Consider the following 20792-nt stretch of genomic DNA (forward strand, 5'->3'; position numbering starts at 1 on the left):
GTCCCTCCAGACACCCTCTTGGCAGGACAGACCTTCCTTCAGCACCCAAGACTTCCCCCTGTGATCCATGAGGGCTGATGGAATTCAATCCTCCTGACTGTACCAGTAAGAAACTAATCTACTCATCGTTCCGTGCCCCCGTGGCGGCCAGGCATGGCATCACAGACCTCTCGCTAGGCTAGCGTCCCCCATCTGTGGTTGCTCCAGCACCATGACAATTTCTCTGCCTGGTAACTCAACCCTTCGGCCAGGTCGCCACCGTTAGTCCACCCTTCTGCCATCACTGGGACTCTTCCTCATCCTGCAGTCCCCTTGCTGGGCTTGATAACCCTCTCCGGGTGGGTGGACGCCCCCTTCTTTGGGGCCAGTAGGGGAATCCAGTCCCACCCTGACACTGGCAGCAGCCCAGGGTCCTGTACCCAACAGCAAGGTCTACTCCTTTCTCTTTGCTGCAGTTTTCCCTGGGCACTTCCCACTTCTCTTCTCAAGTTTCCCTCTAGACTTTCCTTGCTGCTCTGAACTTCCTAACTCGTTCTCATTCCTGTTGATACCCCAGCTGGGCTGTATCACCACTGAAGTCTGGCTCTGTAGAAGGGGGTACATGGTGCCTCTCAGGTAGGGCTCATTCTGTAATCAGCTTGGTGAAGCCCCAGGCTGTGCAGCCCAGTGGAGAACACCCTGTTACAGGCCTGCTCTGCCCACTCCTACTGTTCCTGGGCTGGGGTCCTTGCTCCCCATTTCAGACATGATTTCCAGTGGGGCTCAGTACACACAGGTCCCACTGCCTGCAACTGGAGTTTGCTTGTTCTGGTGACTCTGACATTCAGGCCTTTCATCATTCAGAGGCTGATGGGTGTGGTGAGGGGGCTGAAGAAATCCCACTGCTGAGCGGAAGGAGGCCAAAGAGTTGGGATTCTGGGAGCTGATGGGTTCGTTTGCCCTGCTGCGGGAAGTGGAGCTGGAGACCAGAGATGCCATGTGAACAAGATTACCTGATGTCCTCTTCATGCCCAAGGGGCTGGAGCCTCCTGCCAGAAACCCTCTCAGGAGTCCAGTTTAGAGGACATGTCTAGGGAGCCCCTTCCTATGAACAAAACCAGGGTGGTACAATGATCGAGACGTCTTTGTCCCAGAGCTGGGAGCCAGGGATGGGGGAAGCTCCCAGGCAGGCTATGCATCGGGGATCCCGTTTCTCCCCCAGGAGACCCACACACTCCAAGGAGTAAATGACTCTTACCTCCATGAGGGAGTGGGGTCTTCCATCTAAGCCTCTTTGAGAGCCAGCACTGCTTGCTTTGATGGGACAAGGTGACCCGTCTGCACTGCTCCAGGAGGTGGCTCAGCTGAAGGCTGCGCCCATCTCAGAGGCTGTGAGGGCATTTGGGGGGCAGCAGGAAGGACCCTGCTCCACAGAGACGGGAGAGGGTTTCTGTGAGTGCCAAGGGGTTCCATTTCCCCTTCCACTATCTCTCCATTTACAGTGAGCCAGAGCAGTACCTGCAGCAGGGAGTGGGAGTTGCTGGTGGCCTCAGAGGCACAGCCCTGCAGTGCCTCAGGCACCTGGCGCAAGTGCTGGATGATGCAGACCTGGCACATCACATTGGCTGTGACGTCCTCCTGCTGCAAGGGAATGAGAACCTGTCAGAGACTCAGACAGCCCCGAGGAATTGGGGGGCATTAAGGGCACCTGGATCCAGCAGCATTTCCACCCACCACCTGCCTATCTCTGAGGGATGGATTCACCCTCCTGACCCCTAGAACGGAGTCTTCTTGTCCTTTCTAGTGACCTCCAGTGCCAACCCCCATCCTTGTATGGTCAGCTCCTGACACCTCCCCCTCAGTGCCCCTGACAGCTGTTCCACCTCTAATCCACAGCTCAAGTTCTCAGACCCCTCTCCTCCACCCCCACCCAGCTTCGGCAGGGACAGGGCTCTAGCAGGGGAGTGTGGGGAAAGGACGGATTCTGGCAGCAGTGAAGTAGGATGTGGGGCGGTTGAGACCTTTCCCCAAGTCATCCCAGACACTAATACTGAAGACGCAGGATGGCAGCCCTGGTGAATGGGGCAGATCAGCAGCCCCTGCTAACTGAATCCTCCCATTCTCTCTAGAGCAAGTCCAGCCATGCCAGCAGCAGGACAAGCTTCCCCTGCCCATGTGCATCAGTCCTGCCTGGTGAGTCGCCATCACTCGTCAGTCCTTGGCCTCCCAGGCTGCCAGTGATGGGAGCAACTCTGGGTGGTGGCTCGGGTGGCACAGACTCTAGTCCACTGGAAACTGGTGCGGCCCTGTGGGACAGGAGAGACCCGCAAGAGCGAAAGCACCGTGTCCTAAGAACATAAGTCCATGATGAGGTAATGCTTGTCATTACTTAGCCTTGCTAAAAGGATCGGTTGGAGCTGCTCTGGGGACAAGCTGGCTCCCTCCTGCTCATGGAGGTGAATTCACCTCCCTTGCCAGTAGCACCTGTTCTCACTCTCATTCCACACCAGGCTCCTTGCTGCCAGGCCAGCGAATGGCCATTGGATGGGAAGGAGGCCTGGGCCCCACCCCAATCTCCTGACTCTAATGCAGCTGCTTACCTTGTCCCCCATCAGCTGCTGGGCTTCCCCTAGGAGGGAGCAGGTGAGGAGCAGCCCAACCTGGCTGACACGCAGTAAGGGTCGTGGATGGCCACCACTGCCGTCCGGATAAGGATCTTCTCTGCCCCTCCCAGAAGAACTTTCCAAAGACCTAAAAGCAACAGGACGTGAGGCATTAGCAGATTGACCAGAACCAGGCTCCAAATCCTGGGGCTAGAACGGTATCCTGTTTAGTGGCCCCAGGAGGCAGCCAGTGCAGGGGACCCAGCCACCCCCACTCCTTGAGCTGTGTCATGCCCTGGCAGAGTGTCCTTACCTCCCCTACCCTGGTTGTGTTCCTGTAGCCCAGGAGCCTGCTGTCCCGGTGCCAGTCCCAACACCACAGGGCTTCGGCCTCATGGATGATCAGCCCTGGGAAACAGACACACACACACACACTTGTCATTCTGGTTGCAGTGCTTGTGTCCTTCCAATCCCGTTGATGGCTGCACAGTGAGCAGAGTCCTCGCTGCTTGCCTGGCCCAACAGAATTGCAGGGACTGGTGTAGAACAGAGAAAGAGATCGAGAGAGACTCAGCCTCCAGCCGGGGTCAGTCTGAGAGAAATTGGTTGGGGTCCCACACTCACTCTTCTATTGGGTGCCATTCCCCACCTGGGTTCCTTACCCTTCTGGTGCAGCAGCAGCTGGTAGAGCCGGTACACTCCCACCCTGGCCTGCCGGCTAAGGTCCTTGGCTGGGTCACTGATGGACAGAGCCAGCTGTGCAACACGGTGACCCATCCTGGGGAATTCTGCTGAGTTCTTACGGAACGGAGAGGGAGAGGGAGAAGGAGAGGGGACTCCATCAGCATTTTCCTGTCAGCTCCCAGTCCCCACCTGGGCCAGGACTCTCCGTCCTGGTAGCCCCTCTACAGGAGATGCTAGAGAATAGGAGCTTGAGCTAGACCCTTAATTTCCTCTGCCCTCAAAAGCAGCCTGGAGCACAGGGATGTGGGCAGGGCCCTCCATGAGGACTTACTTCCCCAGCTGCTCCAGGATGACAAAGAGGCATGAACCTGGAGCGTGGTCCCCTTAAAAGCCCAGAGTCACCACTTAACCAGGACAAGAAGAACTTGACTCAAGCCAAGCTCATTCTCTGCTCTGTCTCTGTCTCCCCAAGAGGAACACTCCTAACCCCCAGCCCCTGCAGCAGCACATCCTACAGCTTGTTCGAGCCAGCCCACCGACGCCTGGAGTCAGGAAGCTGGGCTGAGAGGTCACTTACGTCAAACTCAGGGAGGGCAATGGTGGATCTGAGCAGGGCGGTGCTGCTCCAAATGGCCCTGGCTCTCTCTTGCGACACCCTGGGCACGATCCAATAATGAGATCCTCCCCATCCCCAGGGGGCTGAGACATTGTTCACGGGGTGAAATATCTTATTCATTGATCGCACAGCTTTAGAAGGGGATTGTTGCCCCCAGGACAAAGCCTATATCTTCCAGGTCACAAGTTGTCATTGTCTCTCTAGATTGGGACAACGTTCGATGTGGGGGCTGGTCCCAACTGCTCTGAACTCCTGATTCCTGAACAGCCCACCAGGAAGGAGACAGACCCCTCACCCTTCCTTGGCTCTCTAGTCCTTGGTTGGGTGAAGGGACTGAGTGTGAGCACAATCCCCCCAGGAATCTCAGGGCCCGTCGGAGAGAAGGGCTGAATCTCTGGGGTCCTCATGTTTCTGTAGGAAGCAGCCTGTGACTCTTCTCTGAGGACCATCTTCTGGATCTCAGGAGGAGTTCAGACTCTCACTCCCTAAGCCAGTCCCCAGGCAAAGCTCTGGTTTGAAGTCCAAGCTCCTTCCCTGTTCTTCAAGGAGGAACGGCCTGACACTGCATTGCACTGACTGCCCTGACCAAGGACAGCCCACTGGGGGCCCAGCTAGAAGGACAGACTTGAAAATGGATCTAAAAGTTAAGGCAAAATTACCCCATCCCTCTTATCGGGTACACCTCCAAGATGTAATGGAGCCTGTCGGTTTCTGGGGACTCTGCCAGCAGGTTCCCAGCATGGCATAGAATCATAGAATCATAGAATATCAGGGTTGGAAGGGACCTCAGGAGGTCATCTAGTCCAACCCCCTGCTCAAAAGCAGGACCCATACCCAATTAAATCATCCCAGCCAGGGCTTTGTCAAGCCTGACCTTAAAAACTTCCAAGGAAGGAGATTCCACCACCTCCCTAGGCAACGCATTCCAGTGTTTCACCACCCTCCTAGTGAAAAAGTTTTTCCTAATATCCAACCTAAACCTCCCCCACTGCAACTTGAGACCATTACTCCTTGTCCTGTCCTCTTCCACCACTGAGAATAGTCTAGAACCATCCTCTCTGGAACCACATCTCAGGTAGTTGAAAGCAGCTATCAAATCCCCCCTCATTCTTCTCTTCTGCAGACTAAACAATCCCAGTTCCCTCAGCCTCTCCTCCTAAGTCATGTGTTCCAGACCCCTAATCATTTTTGTTGCCCTTTGCTGGACTCTTTCCAATTTATCCACATCCTTCTTGTAGTGTGGAGCCCAAAACTGGACACAGTACTCCAGATGAGGCCTCACCAATGTCGAATAGAGGGGGACGATCACGTCCCTCGATCTGCTCGCTATGCCCCTACTTATACATCCCAAAATGCCATTGGCCTTCTTGGCAACAAGGGCACACTGCTGACTAATATCCAGCTTCTCGTCCACTGTCACCCCTAGGTCCTTTTCCGCAGAACTGCTGCCTAGCCATTCGGTCCCTAGTCTGTAGCTGTGCATTGGGTTCTTCCGTCCTAAGTGCAGGACCCTGCACTTATCCTTATTGAACCTCATCAGATTTCTTTTGGCCCAATCCTCCCATTTGTCTAGGTCTCTCTGTATCCTATCCCTGCTCTCCAGCGTATCAACCACTCCTCCCAGTTTAGTATCATCCGCAAATTTGCTGAGAGTGCAATCCACACCATCCTCCAGATCATTTATGAAGATATTGAACAAAACCGGCCCCAGGACCGACCCCTGGGGCACTCCACTTGACACCGGCTGCCAACGAGACATGGAGCCATTGATCACTACCCGTTGAGCCCGACAATCTAGCCAACTTTCTACCCACCTTATAGTGCATTCATCCAGCCCATACTTCTTTAACTTGCCGACAAAGTACTGTGGGAGACCGTGTCAAAAGCTTTGCTAAAGTCAAGAAAAAATACATCCACTGCTTTCCCTTCATCCACAGAACCAGTAATCTCATCATAGAAGGCAATTAGATTCGTCAGGCATGACCTTCCCTTGGTGAATCCATGCTGACTGTTCCTGATCACTTTCCTCTCATGTAATTGCTTCAGGACTGATTCTTTGAGGACCTGCTCCATGATTTTTCCGGGGACTGAAGTGAGGCTGACTGGCCTGTAGTTCCCAGGATCCTCCTTCTTCCCTTTTTTAAAGATGGGCACTACATTAGCCTTTTTCCAGTCATCCGGGACTTTCCCCGTTCACCACGAGTTTTCAGAGATAATGGCCAATGGCTCTGCAATCACAGCCGCCAGTTCCTTTAGCACTCTCGGATGCAACTCGTCCGGCCCCATGGACTTGTGCACGTCCAGCTTTTCTAAATAGTCCCTAACCACCTCTTTCTCCACAGAGGGCTGGCCATCTATTCCCCATGTTGTGATGCCCAGCGCAGCAGTCTGGGAGCTGACCTTGTTCGTGAAGACAGAGGTAAAAAAAGCATTGAGTACATTAGCTTTTTCCACATCCTCTGTCACTAGGTTGCCTCCCTCATTCATTAAGGGGCCCACACTTTCCTTGGCTTTCTTCTTGTTGCCAACATACCTGAAGAAACCCTTCTTGTTACTCTTAACATCTCTCGCTAGCTGCAGCTCCAGGTGCGATTTGGCCCTCCTGATTTCATTCCTACATGCCCGAGCAATATCTGTATACTCTTCCCTGGTCATATGTCCAACCTTCCACTTCTTGTAAGCTTCTTTTTTATGCTTAAGATCCGCTAGGATTTCACCGTTAAGCCAAGCTGGTCGCCTGCCATATTTACTATTTTTTCGACACATCGGGATGGTTTGTCCCTGTAACCTCAACAGGGATTCCTTGAAATACAGCCAGCTCTCCTGGACTCCTTTCCCCTTCATGTTAGTCCCCCAGGGGATCCTACCCATCTGTTCCCTGAGGGAGTCGAAGTATGCTTTCCTGAAGTCCAGGGTCCGTATCCTGCTGCTTACCTTTCTTCCCTGTGTCAGGATCCTGAACTCAACCAACTCATGGTCACTGCCTCCCAGATTCCCATCCACTTTTGCTTCCCCTACTAATTCTTCCCGGTTTGTGAGCAGCAGGTCAAGAAAAGCTCCCCCCGCAGTTGGCTCCTCTAGCACTTGCACCAGGAAATTGTCCTCTATGCTTTCCAAAAACTTCCTGGATTGTCTATGCACCGCTGTATTGCTCTCCCAGCAAATATCAGGAAAATTAAAGTCACCCATGAGAACCAGGGCATGCGATCTAGTAGCTTCCGCGAGCTGCCGGAAGAAAGCCTCATCCACCTCATCCCCCTGGTCCGGTGGTCTATAGCAGACTCCCACCACTACATCACTCCTGTTGCTCACACTTCTAAACTTAATCCAGAGACACTCAGGTTTTTCTGCAGTTTCATACCAGAGCTCTGAGCAATCATACTGCTCCCTTACATACAGTGCTACTCCCCCACCTTTTCTGCCCTGCCTGTCCTTCCTGAACAGTTTATAACCATCCATGACAGTACTCCAGTCATGTGAGTTATCCTACCAAGTCTCTGTTATTCCAATCACGTCATAATTCCTTGACATCACCAGGACCTCCAGTTCTCCCTGCTTGTTTCCAAGGCTTTGTGCATTCGTATATAAGCACTTGAGATAACCTGCTGATCGCCCCTCATTCTCAGTATGAGGCAGGAGCCCTCCCCTCACAGACATTCCTGCCTGTGCTTCCTCCTAGTATCCCGCTTTCCCACTTACCTCAGGGCTTTGGTCTCCTTCCCCCAGTGAACCTAGTTTAAAGCCCTCCTCACTAGGTTAGCCAGCCTGCTCGCAAAGATGCTCTTCCCTCTCTTCGTAAGGTGGAGCCCGTCTCTGCCCAGCACTCCTCCTTCATGGAACACCATCCCATGGTCAAAGAATCCAAAGCCTTCTCTCTGACACCACCTGCGTAGCCATTCGTTGACTTCCACGATTCGACGGTCCCTACCCAGGCCTTTTCCTTCCATGGGGAGGATGGACGAGAACACCACTTGCGCCTCAAACCCCTTTATCCTTCTTCCCAGAGCCACGTAGTCCGCAGTGATCCGCTCAAGGTCATTCTTGGCAGTATCATTGGTGCCCATGTGGAGAAGCAGGAAGGGGTAGCGATCCGAGGGCTTGATGAGTCTCGGCAGTCTCTCCGTCACATCGTGAATCTTAGCCCCCGGCAAGCAGCAGACTTCTTGGTTTTCACAGTCAGGGTGCCAGATAGATGACTCAGTCCCCCGGAGTAGAGAGTCCCCGACCACCACCACCCGCCTCTTTCTCTTGGGAGTGGTGGTCGTGGAACCCCCCATCTCAGGACAGCGCATCTCATGCCTTCCAACCAGCAGAGTCTCCTTCTGCTTTCTCCCCCCAGACATATCATCTGGTCCACTCTCCGCAATGATACCTGTGGAGAGAACAGGAAAGCGGTTAGTTACCTGTGTCTGTGTTGCTGGAACCCGGACATTCCCCCTTCTTCTTCTGGAGGTCACATGTTGCCAAGCTTCTTCACTGGCCTCTTGGCTCCGCTGTGCAACCTGCTCTAAATCTTTAGAGCTTTGTGCCCGTAGAAGCATCCAGGAGGTCTGGCAAGACTATGCAGTCCCTGCAAAGCAAGGGAGAGCCATAGGTCAGAGTTAGGGAAACTGGGGATACACCTGCCATATGATGGGAAGAGGGGTCTCTGGGAAGCACTTGTGAGACCCCCAAACACATATCCTGGCCTCGCTCATTCACATCCCACTGCAGGCAATTAGCAAGGATTCATGGCAGAATGACAGCTGGCTCTTCAATCCATGAGTTTAGCATGATCTACCTAGACTTGGGTGGTGTCCTTCTCCATACCCAGGGTGAAGCCGGCATGCAGGGCAGCTCGAAGGAGGTGGGTCTCCAGCTCTGGCTCCAGGCCAGGTGTCATGGTGCTGGCAAGAGAGAGGAGCCGGTATTAGACTGTGCAGTGCGGGGGTGGGACTGGCACCAACAGGAATGTGAAATTGCAGGGAAATAGGCAGAGGCTGGTGAGAATGGAAACTGAGGCACCGTGCCAGGGAATGACAAGTGCAAGGTTTCCCGGACAGACTGTGGCAGGACAGGAATAGCGCCTGTTCCCTGGACCCTGCTGCCCCTGCTGTATCTGTTCCTGGGAGTGAGCCTCTCCCCTAAGCCTTTGCAATGTTACTGGAGTGAAAAGATCAGCCCAACCCAGAGAGAGTGAACCTTCCCACCACCTCTGTCAGAGGAGACACCCTTGGGAGGTGACCTGGTGGTGGGAGGGGCAGTGACTCCCAGCCCTGGGTCTGAGCAGCAGCGGGGTTTGGGGAATCAGGCGGGAGGGTCTCGGTACCCGAGGTTGCCCACAGCAATCAGGGAATTCATAGAATCATAGAATCATAGAATATCAGGGTTGGAAGGGACCCCAGAAGGTCATCTAGTCCAACCCCTTGCTCAAAGCAGGACCAATTCCCAGTTAAATCATCCCAGCCAGGGCTTTGTCAAGCCTGACCTTAAAAACTTCCAAGGAAGGAGATTCCACCACCTCCCTAGGCAACGCATTCCAGTGTTTCACCACCCTCTTAGTGAAAAAGTTTTTCCTAATATCCAATCTAAACCTCCCCCACTGCAACTTGAGACCATTACTCCTCGTTCTGTCATCTGCTACCATTGAGAACAGTCTAGAGCCATCCTCTTTGGAACCCCCTTTCAGGTAGTTGAAAGCAGCTATCAAATCCCCCCTCATTCTTCTCTTCTGCAGGATAAACAATCCCAGCTCCCTCAGCCTCTCCTCATAAGTCATGTGTTCTAGACCCCTAATCATTTTTGTTGCCCTTCGCTGGACTCTCTCCAATTTATCCACATCCTTCTTGTAGTGTGGGGCCCAAAACTGGACACAGTACTCCAGATGAGGCCTCACCAATGTCGAATAGAGGGGGATGATCACGTCCCTTGATCTGCTCGCTATGCCCCTACTTATACATCCCAAAATGCCATTGGCCTTCTTGGCAACAAGGGCACACTGCTGACTCATATCCAGCTTCTCGTCCACTGTCACCCCTAGGTCCTTTTCCGCAGAACTGCTGCCTAGCCATTCGGTCCCTAGTCTGTAGCGGTGCATTGGATTCTTCCGTCCTAAGTGCAGGACCCTGCACTTATCCTTATTGAACCTCATCAGATTTCTTTTGGCCCAATCCTCCAATTTGTCTAGGTCCCTCTGTATCCTATCCCTCCCCTCCAGCGTATCTACTACTCCTCCCAGTTTAGTATCGTCCGCAAATTTGCTGAGAGTGCAATCCACACCATCCTCCAGATCATTTATGAAGATATTGAACAAAACCGGCCCCAGGACCGACCCCTGGGGCACTCCACTTGACACCGGCTGCCAACTAGACATGGAGCCATTGATGACCGTCCAATTAGGGAGGACGGCGCCCGGTGGAGAGTTGCCAGGCAGCTCCTCAATGAGATCCTGTGAGACGCAAAGGAGATAAAGGAAAGTGAGAGATTTGGGCCTCATTGACACTTCCCAGTGAGGAGATTACACAGCCAGTGCCCCACAGAGCCAGCAGTATCCTGCAGCCTGCCTCCCGCTCTTCCGATTCCTGCCCACTGGTGGCCAATCTCAGAATTTCTCCTGTCTCTTCTCCCCAATCTTAAACCCCAGCAATCCCTGGCCTCAGCTGCCCCTCCCTCTGTGAGGTCACTACCTCCCCACTACCTTTGACCAGTAGGCTGAGGTCCTGGAAAAGGCCTTTGTGAGGTCACTGCCACACCCACCCCCTCAGGTGAACAGATAGCTCCAGATAGCCATCCCCCATCCATTCGCCTGGGGAGACCCCGACCCCTCCCATGTCTCTGTCCTCCCTCCAGCTGCTTGGCGCCGTGTCTCGCTCACTACAATCCTCTCCAGGACAGCTGCCTTGCAGCAGTGTGGCTCCAATGTGTCCTGCCCTCTCTGCTGTGCAGCGAGACACAGGGGTGGATGGCGTGCAGGAACATAAGGTGTTGGGCCTCATCCTGCACCCACCAGGAGTGGGGTTGGGGGGGGAGAGAGCCAGTTAGCCAGGGACCTCCCTGCCCCACCCACACCAGCTGCAGGACTCAGGCCTGTACACGGATAGCGGGGGCCCGCCCATTGTACAAATCACCCACGATTCCTACATAAGCAGGGTCCAGATCTGGGACAGTGCCTGTGAGGGAAGGAGACCCCTGCTGGTGTATGACAAACACCCCCATGAGGAGAAAGGTCCCCATTAGGGCTGGTGGATTGTCAGAGAAAAGACCCTCGGTTCCAGCACAGCTGGGAAACGTTTGTACCTTTTCTTGGCCCTGGAGCTGCTCCTGGATGTTCTTGAGAACAGCTTCCTCTGTGGCCACACCCACCCGTTCCTCCTCATCATCCTGAGTCCCTGGGGGTCCCTGCACCAGGGAGAGAAGAGGACAGGTTGACACCGGCTGACACTCAGGAGCATGGTGGGGCAATGTGCCCCCTTCCCTCCTCCGGGACCCAGGGCAGACCGGGCCCCACACTCCCCGCTCTCAATGATACCTTCAGCCCCCAACTCCTTCAGGAGCCCACAGCAAAGAGACCCTCCACACACACACTGTCCTGGACTCCCAGCGCGGTGTCTGCCCCCCCTCCCCGCCCCACCACCAGCTACAGTACCAAGGACCAAAGTGGCAGCATCTAGTGTCAGAGGTTCACGTGGCTCAGGCCAGACACCTGGGCTGGGGACCCGCCCCCTTAGCACTGGTCGAGTACCTGGGCCCAGGGAGTTCACAGCCCCCTCCTCACCCCTCCCTGAGCCAAGCCTGGCTCCTCACCTGGAACAAAGCAGCGGCGCCCATTGGCCTCACTGCAGCCCGAGTCCCAGGCGCTGCTTATGTCGCATGGGGAGTGGGCCGAGCTGCTGGTGCTGGGAGAGGGATCCTCCACCTCCTGCCCTGGGGAGGCTGGAAGGTCCTCAGTGACCGGGCAGGGTGATGCCTCCTGCTGGGAATCAGGGCTGGGCTCCTGGGGCTGGTGCTTCCCACACAACAAACCCCAGAGCCACCCTGCCCGGCTCCCTTCCTGGGCTGGGTCCTGCCTGCCCAGCTGCATCCTGGGCCAGCTCCATTTCAGCCTGGCTGCTGCCTCTCCAACCTCGGCGCCTGTGCCAGGAGCGGGTTTCTTCTGCCAGAAGGCTGGGCACTTCCACCTCCTAGCCTGACCGGGAGCGCCTTTCCCGCCAGTGGGGACGGAGGGGCCGCCCTGCTCCTGGGGAAGACGGCAGCTGCTTCCCTCAGGCTTTGGGGCCACTTGCAGAGCCTTCTTCCTGAACATCCTCAGGAGCCCGGCCATCCTGGAACCGAGCGGGGCGCAGGCGTGAGTTTGGGGTCAAGGCAGCCTCTCACTAACCATCCTTTTTCATCCCTCCCCAACCCTGCCCCAGCCACAGCAGCTCCGCCACCCCGCACAGGGGTGCAGGAGTGCAATCCCCATACACTGGCAGGAGTTCATTGCATGATCTGCTCCCAACGTTCCCCCTCTTCATCTCTGGTGCTGCAACACCCGGGGAGGCACAGGGTCAGTCACAAAGACCGTCAGTCACTTTGGACAAGCAGCTCCCTTCTGCCGTCACTGGCCACCACTTCCACCCTCCAGGCTAGAGGAGGAACAGAACCCAGGAGCCGGACTTCTCCAGGGAAGCCATTCCCCACATCAAAGCCCAGGGCCCCCTCATTTCTCATTGATTTCCATGCTCAGCAGCTCACAGGGTCTGGCCCAGCTCAGACACTCTCAGCCTGGGGAACAGTCTGAGCGAAGGAGGTGCTGCTCTTAACAATTTCAATATAATCAAATACAAATAAAGTAGAATATTTCAGCTACTCTATTGTGTCATAATCAGATTGAGTAAATGTGATAGGACACCTCATATTATGCACTGCTCCCAGTGACACTCTCCATTGGATCCCCATCCTCCACCCACTGTTAGATAGGTAGGAGAGCATTGTTATGCCTACTTGAAAGAGGGAGAAGCTAAGGCTGAGAAAGGAGAACTGACTTGTTTGAAGTCACACAACCAATCAGTGGCAGAGTTGGGAATAGGACCCAAGAGCCCTGACTTGCAAACTAACCATCGAATCTTGAATTTCATACACTGAATGACCTGAATAAAGTCCTCTCACATGAGCTCCAGACCAACAAACAGTTCACAGTAATTATTCAGCAAGTGTTTCAGGAGAAATGGAATGTTAGAGAGAATCATGAACTGCTCAGAGACAATGAATGCAGAGAAGCAGCAAAATTTATCGAACATATGACTGGTTATGACTTATTTACTTGGTCTTAAAAGAGAACAACAAGGAACCGAGTCTCCTCCCTGTCAATAACCCCCTGCTCAGCCAATCAGGGTAGAGACTGAGGGGCGGGAGGCTGAGGGTTCTCACCAGAGAGCCCAAACGATGGCCCAGGTCACCGGTGGGGATCACTGTCCGAGCACTATTTCAGCCCCACATTTTTGGGTGGACCTTCCACAATGGGAGCTGCAGAGCACCCCCAGTGACTCCCCCACACACACCCCTTCTGGTGGCGGGAGGGGAACAGGGGAAAGGACAAAAGAAGTAAGAGAAGAAGAGAAAGGAGGGAGGGATGAAGGAAAAGGTAAAACAAAAAGGACAAACCCTAATGTCCCCAATGAGTCTAAGGGACAAAATCCTAGGTGGGGAATAAAATTCTGCCACCTGAAGCTAGCATTTTCCGGGCCTAGAATTCAGCTGGCACCAAATGGATCAGACTGAACAGGTTCCAAACCTCTCGGAGGCTCTTACCTTCCAAACAGGGACGTCTGTTTTCTAGTAAAATCAGGAAAAGGAAAGGAGAAAACTCGAAAGAGGTTCCTCCTTGTGCTCACGTACGTAAATCCTAATACTCTCTCAGTCCTCAAAGAGGGACATCGAGAAGGGGACTTGCTGACGCAGAACTACAGGGGTCTGCGAGGTTTCCCTGGCCCTGCACCCCTGTCCTGCCTGGCTGATGTCAGCATCTCTCTGTGAGGTCACCACCTCCCCACTACCTTTGACCAATAGGCTGCGGTCCTCAAAAAGGCCTTTGTGATGTCACTGCCACACCCACCCCCTCCGGTCAACAGATAGCCCTAGATAGCGGGACTGTCCCTCTAAAATCGGGATAGTCCCGCTATCTGGGGCTTTTTCTTATATAGGCTGCTCTCACCCCCCCCTCCCTGTCCCCTTTTTCACACTTGCTGTCCCGTCAGCCTACCCACCCCTCCCCTGCAGTGCTAATGTCCTGCCGCTGGCCAGACACTTTGGAGGTTTGAGCTACTCCCTGTGGATCACCCCACTCAAGGAGTGTTCATTCTAGGAAGCAAGCTGGCTAGACAGCAAAACATCAGAGGCTGCTCCCAATGCTACACTCAGTTTTTCAGAAATGAGTCGACTTGATGGCCAGAAGAGAGCATTAGAGCATCTCATCTGATCCCCTGCATATCACAGGCCTCCTGTATACCACAGTTGCTACCGTTTGGCAAGCACATTCCAGAAAGACATCTAGTCTTCATTAAATGACATCAACAGATGGAGAATCCACCACTTCCTTGGTAGCTTGTTCCCGTGGTGAATCATCCTCGCTGTTGAATATTTCTGCCTTGTTTGTGATATGAATTGGTCTCTTTTCACCTTCCAGCCATTGGGTCTTGTTATGCCTTTCTCTGCTAGATTAACGAGCCTTTTAATCCACAGTATTTTCTCTCCATTAAGGCATTACAACACTTCAGTGAAGTCACCTTTCAATCTGCTTTTCATCAGCTGAACAGGTTGAGCTCTTTCAATCGCTCCCTAGAAGGCATTTTTCTCCAGCCCGCAGAACGTTTGGTGGCCCTTTGCTGCCCCAGCTCCAATTTCTCAACATCTTTTCCAAATGAGGACACCAAAACTGGAGACAGTATTCCAATAGCAGTCTCACTGATGCTGTGTCACCTCCCTAGCCTCCTCACTGCTCTGCTCCTATGTCTAAGGATGGCTTTAGCACTGGTCACCACAGCATCACACTGGGAGCTTGTGTTGAGTGACTTCTCCACTATGGCCCCTAAATTCTTTTCAGAGTCACTGCTTTCCTGGATACACTTCCCCATTCTGGAGGTGTGGCTGGCATGTCTTGTTGCTAGGTGTAGGACCTTGAATTTGGCTCTGGTCAAACTTGCTTTCTTTGAATGGGCCCAGCTTGCCAAATGAGCCATATGGCTCTGTATCACTGCCCTCTCCTCATCAGTAATTACCACTCTGCCAATATTTCGTCATCCATCAATCTTATCAGCAGGGATTATAGGTTTTCTCCCAATTCATTGATAAAACTACTTTTAAGTCCTTGAAAACTTCTTCAGTCTCTTAGTACCCAGGATCTCCTTTCCACAGCACAGTGAGAAAAGTCCGCCCAGACCTGCTGGTACGTAGGGGATAAGCACAAAACAAACACACCTTTAGGAGCTGTGTTGTCCACAGGCTCTGAACAACATGGGGGGATCATCAGCTTAGAAATGCACAAGAGACCTCCAGCTTAGACAGGTCCCAACTGTGTCTCGGTTTCCCACCCTGTAAAATGGGGAGAACAAAAAAAAACCCTTAATTAGCGCTATTTGATACTTGAGGAAACTGAGGCACCCAGCGTTGAAGAGACTCGCTCATGGTCCCAAAGCCAGGAATCGGAAACGGCAGGTCTTCTGATAGCCAGTCCTGGGATCTAGCCCGGGTTATCCTGGTCTCGCTACTCTAACTTTATTCACAGCCTCCACGTCTTTTCCTCCATGTCCCTTAATCCCAAGTCACTGCAGAAGAAAGATTTTTTTGTTAGCCAGCTGGCTCCAGTGGTTCTCAAACTTTTGAGATGGCCAGGAAATGGGCTGGAGCTCAACTGCACCTAGCTCAGGTTATGCAGCTCCCTAGGGGGAAGGGAATAAGTGTGGGGATCAGGTGACAAGCAGCAGCATGTGACTAGGAACCAGGCCTGCTCAGAGACAGAAGGGCAGCCTGTGCTCAGCCACAAGAGACACCCCAAGTGGAGCAGCTGTGGGAGGGGCTTGGAGAGTCCTTGAAAGGTCAGGAACAAGCCAGGAAGGGGCTAGGCAGAGCACTTAGGACAAGGCCTGAGGGGGGAAAGAAAGACAGGGCAGTTTAGGTGATGGGACAGATAGTCCAGTTGGTTTAGGGTCCCAGGGCCAGACACCAACAGGTGAAGGTGATTGTCGGGGCTTATGTCCTTCTTCCCCAGGGTAGATCTGAGAGTGGAGAAGACTGATGCTAGAAGGGGGAAGTGAGTTAACCCCAAGGGCACCCACAGAGTTGATATCACAAATGCTTACTCGGTAGGATCCAAGAGAAGAAACATGGATTTTCCAGTCTCTTCTTTCTTGGAGTCCCCAGGGCCAAGGTAAAACCCCTGCTGCCTTCCCATTCTGCTCACCTCCAAGATGTGCTGGAGTTTGTCTGAGCTGGGGGATGCTGTCAGCAGGATCTAGAGCTCGTCATCCATGTTCTATGGGTAGGCCTTTGCTCCGAGCCCGCCAGCGGAGAGAGACCATGGGTCAGGGTTATGGAACCTGGGGCTACACCTGCCAGGATGACAGCTGGCTCTGCAGGGACCAGAGGCCATCCTGCTGCTGGGACAGAGGTGGAGGTTGATGTTCAACCTGCATATGGGTGTTGTCCTTTCTTATGCCCACAGTCAAGACACCATGCAAGGGAAGCTCTCTGGACATGCGATTCCTGCTCCAGAGCCAGGGGCAGCTTCAGCTTGCTGGGAGAGACTGTGTGAGACCTTGCAATTGGGGGAGGAGACAGGCACTAAGATAGGCATGGAAGTTTGGGGAAATGGGGGAGAGGCTGGTGTTGGGCAAGGAGGACAGGGATTTGGGAAGCAAGATCTGAGGATCAAACACTGTCTAATTGTCAGTTAGGATTATCCCCACTTCAGAGAGGGGGAAAGTAAGGCACCACGTGGAAGTGGGACCAGGCCAAATGGGCTGAGTGTCTGAATAATGGCTAGAGCAAAAATATAAAAGCCATTAAGGGTCAGAAGAACATTCATCAGGGAATTGGAGAGTTCAAGGCTGGCCAGAAAACGTGTCGGCTACAGCATAAACCAGTACGCGCTCTGCCACCTCACTGATTTTGGAGACAAGGGTACGTCTCTTGGAGAGAGGGGTAAGAGGATCTTTCTCTGAGACACACATCTGTCATTGCTGGGAACAGAAACTCCATCTGCAATTTTGCTCACTGGTCCTGCCACAGACTCCACCCTCCAACCATTGTGAGCCAGGCCCGGGAACACCATTCCACTGTCACAGTTACATGGACCTGTGCACCTGCAGACACTGCAGCCGGCACACGCACTGGGGCTGGTGCTGTGACATGAGCTGGATGAACCACCCTGCTGGCCCCATATCCAGCATTCCCTCCCTGAGCAATGGGTCCTGCTCCCTGCTCTTCCTCTCTTCCTCCAGGAACCCCTGCAGCAGGCTCTCTTCATGGACCGTGTCCCTCTCCTCCTTGGCTCTTTTGAAAGCAAGGTTCTCCTTGTTCCTTGTCCCTATCTCCAAAAGCTCCTGGATGATCCTCCTCCTTCTGGCCCATTGCTGGCCACATGTAGCACCCACAGTCCCAGGCAGCAGGCTTGACCCAGCAGGTGTGGAAGTGTCTTCCAAAGGAATGAAATAGAGGGTATGTCCATTGTATTGCCATGGGGGAGGGAGAAAGAATCCCCTACTTTGCTTTCTGTCTGTCCACAAGGCCATGACTTCTAACATTGTGGAATGCTTCGATATCAATCATAAATTCTCATGTACACTCCATCTCACTTCTGCCCTAGGAGGATTCACACACCCACACCCTATGCAGGTATGTGAGTAACACTGATTTTACTTTCAATCAATACCAAAAAAATTAAGAGGCTGGATCTGGCTGTTGCAGGGTAGGCTGAAGTCGTGTTTTGGGAACATTTACCAATTCTGACTGACTTTGTTTCATGCTCCATGAAAAACTTCCAAACATCACCTTCCAGGAACAGAAGGGAATCAGGACACAAAGTAACATACTTTTGGTCAGAATGCAGCGTTCTGCAGTCAGCAGAGTGGATTCTCACCAACGCTCCTCCTGAATCCAGCAACAGAAAAGCCCGGATGACACAGGGCAAAAGAATGCCTGCTGTGTGAAGCATCATCTAAAGTTGCCTTCCAAGGCATTAAAGAGAAGCCAAAAAAGGATTCAAAATTCACATTGTCACTGCTGGCTGAGATAATAATTCACTACCCAAAATACGCACCTGCAGCATTAGATCGGCATACCCAAGATAACAAATAGCTCTCCTTGGAAAAATACGCCCTCAGGCCTGCTGGGCCTGTTAGCCATTAACAGTATGGAATGCTGTATCTTCAAGGTTTTTTCCCCTTGTTTGGACTTGTGGTGGGGAATACAAACCCCACATTGGGGAACAAGGGGTTAAGGAGCTGCTCTGGCCTCAGCCAGCCCAGCTCCATCAGGGGGTGCACAGACTGGACGAGGACTTGTGGGCAGACCAGGCAAGAGGAAGGACCTCTACCATACAGGCCCTGAAGGAAGGCAGAATCTCTCTCTCAGCAACTGTCTGAAGGTCCCTCTCCCTGAGGGAAGGGAGGACCTGCTCCTGTTGCACCAGGGTATGGTCTTCTGTCCCATCTAGTGGCACTGAGACCACTTAGTGAGAGAGTTAAATGAGTCTGCTCTATAGCCTTAGCTAATAGCCAGTTGGCTTCTAGCTCATGCTGTAGAGCTCTGAAGCTCCCAGGTTTAATCCTGCCTGCTGATGACCGGGGTCTGTCGGTGTTACAAGCGGGGGGTTGTGACGTTATTGATACGAACTGTGAGTGTATAGATCATTGTTGCAACCAAGGTCCTATAGTTGCACCAAATCTTGTACGAAGGAGATCAAGTGAAGTCTCTATGAAAAGATTGTAATTTGCTGGCTATGATTATGCTGTCTGTATGTGTGTATCATTTTTGTATTTGAAGTTATAACTATTGGCTATGTACTTGTATCTCAGTGTGTTTGATTCTAAGTAGCATTAGTGAAGCATTTGGTCAGCTTCTTGAGAAAGCAATTTTGGTAAAGCCCAATCAAGAAACACTTAATTGAGAATGGACCTTCAGAGACTCCAATCCACATATGAGAAGCCTTCCTGGGAAAATTCAAGGTAGCATGTGAGCAATGGCTGCTCTACCTATAAAGAACTGAGTCATGCGTGGACATGTGACTTGCCCATGTGACTCCAAACTCCACCTTGCTGCTGTGATTTTCCACAGTAAGAACAAAGGGGTCCTTCCACATGGCAGAAGGTATAAAAGGCCCTGGAAACCCCTCCATTTTGTCTTCAGTCCTGCTTCTTACCTCTGGAGGAAATATGATTGGGAAGCTCTCTCTTCTGTAGAACTTTTTACATTGAAGTCAGATTCTGTCAACCTTGCTCAGGTTGACTAGCATTTTACTCTGCAGCTACTCCATCTGATTTCAGTGGGACTCTGTGGGGGATGAGGTTCTATTTGGCATACAGAAAGGTGGCAAAACTCAGCTCTTAAATTGTACCGTTTATTTCACTTTATTTCCTTTCACTAGATATGTAAACTTCTAAAATGTTCTTTTTTCCATGTGATCTATTCTTTTTCATAATGGTCAGGTGGTTGCGAGCTAAGATTACTGCTTTTTATGCAAAATAGGATAATTTTATTGTTACCTCATCTTCCCCTTTGCCTATTTTATACATCCATTTCCTCTTGTCACAAAGTTGGCTTGTCAAATCTCTGGGACAGGGATGGTCTTCTCACTATGTGTTTTGTACACTTCATATCATAACAAGGCTCTAGGGTTGCCAACTTTCTGATTGCAGAAAACCAAACACCCCTGCCCCGTGCCTTCTCCGAGTCCCTGTCCCTACCCTGCCCCTTCTCCAGGGCCCCACCCCAGCTCACTCCATCCCCCCTCCCTCCGTCTCTCACTCTCTCCCACCCTCGCTCATTTTCACCTGGCTGGGGCAGGGATTTGGGTGCAGGTTGGGGTGCGGGCTCTGGGTGACGCTTACCTCAGGCAGCTCCCAGAAGGGGCTGGCATGTCCCTCTGGCTCCTAGGCAGAGAGGCGCCCAAGGGGCCCTGCCTGCTTCCCCTGTCCACAGGCGCCGCCCCTGCAGCTCTCACTGGCCACGGTTCTTGGCCACTGGGAGCTGCGCAGCCGGTGCTTGGGACGGTGCCTGTGCTGCGGGCAGGGGCAGCGCACGGAGCACCCCGGCTGCACTTACAGGCTGGAGGGACACGCCGGCCTCTTCCAGGAGCTGTGTGGAGCCAGCTGCTGTGGTCAGCCAGACTTTGAGCGTCCCAGTCAGCAGTGCTAACCAGAGCCACCAAAACCAGAGTGAGTCAAAAACCAGATGCCTGGCAACCCTACAAGGCTCTGATCCCTGACATGCTACTGTGCTGTAAATAAAAATACTTAGTTTTTATACAGTACTCTAGTTGTTGTTTAAATTATTCCTGTCTCACCAGAGTTCCTTCCCCACGTTGTCTGTGGGGCAGGGCCCAGCGCTCCCCCTGCTCTGTGGGGATGGTCAGGTATTTTTCCGCACTCCACTTCCACCCCAACAGGCTCAGCCCTCCAGCTGGGCCTGGACAGTCCACTCTTCTGGGGTTGGAAGTGAACAGAACAAAAGAGGAATTAACACAAGTGAATCATCCCCAAACTGGGTAAAAGAAGCTCTTGTCCGTCACCAGGTGTTCAGCAGGCTGCAGCCCTAAGCTGAGTTCACAAGCAAACAGAGGGTTTACTCCCGCTCAGGGAGAGTCAGTCTCAGGTCTCCCTTCCTTCCAGAAGGCGCCATTGGGCAGTGGCCATCTGAGGCTACCGAGCTACTTGTAAACTACCTGGAAGTGGGCATGA

This window comes from Eretmochelys imbricata, chromosome 3 (assembly GCF_965152235.1).
Source record: "Eretmochelys imbricata isolate rEreImb1 chromosome 3, rEreImb1.hap1, whole genome shotgun sequence".
Taxonomy (NCBI): Eukaryota; Metazoa; Chordata; order Testudines; family Cheloniidae; genus Eretmochelys; species Eretmochelys imbricata.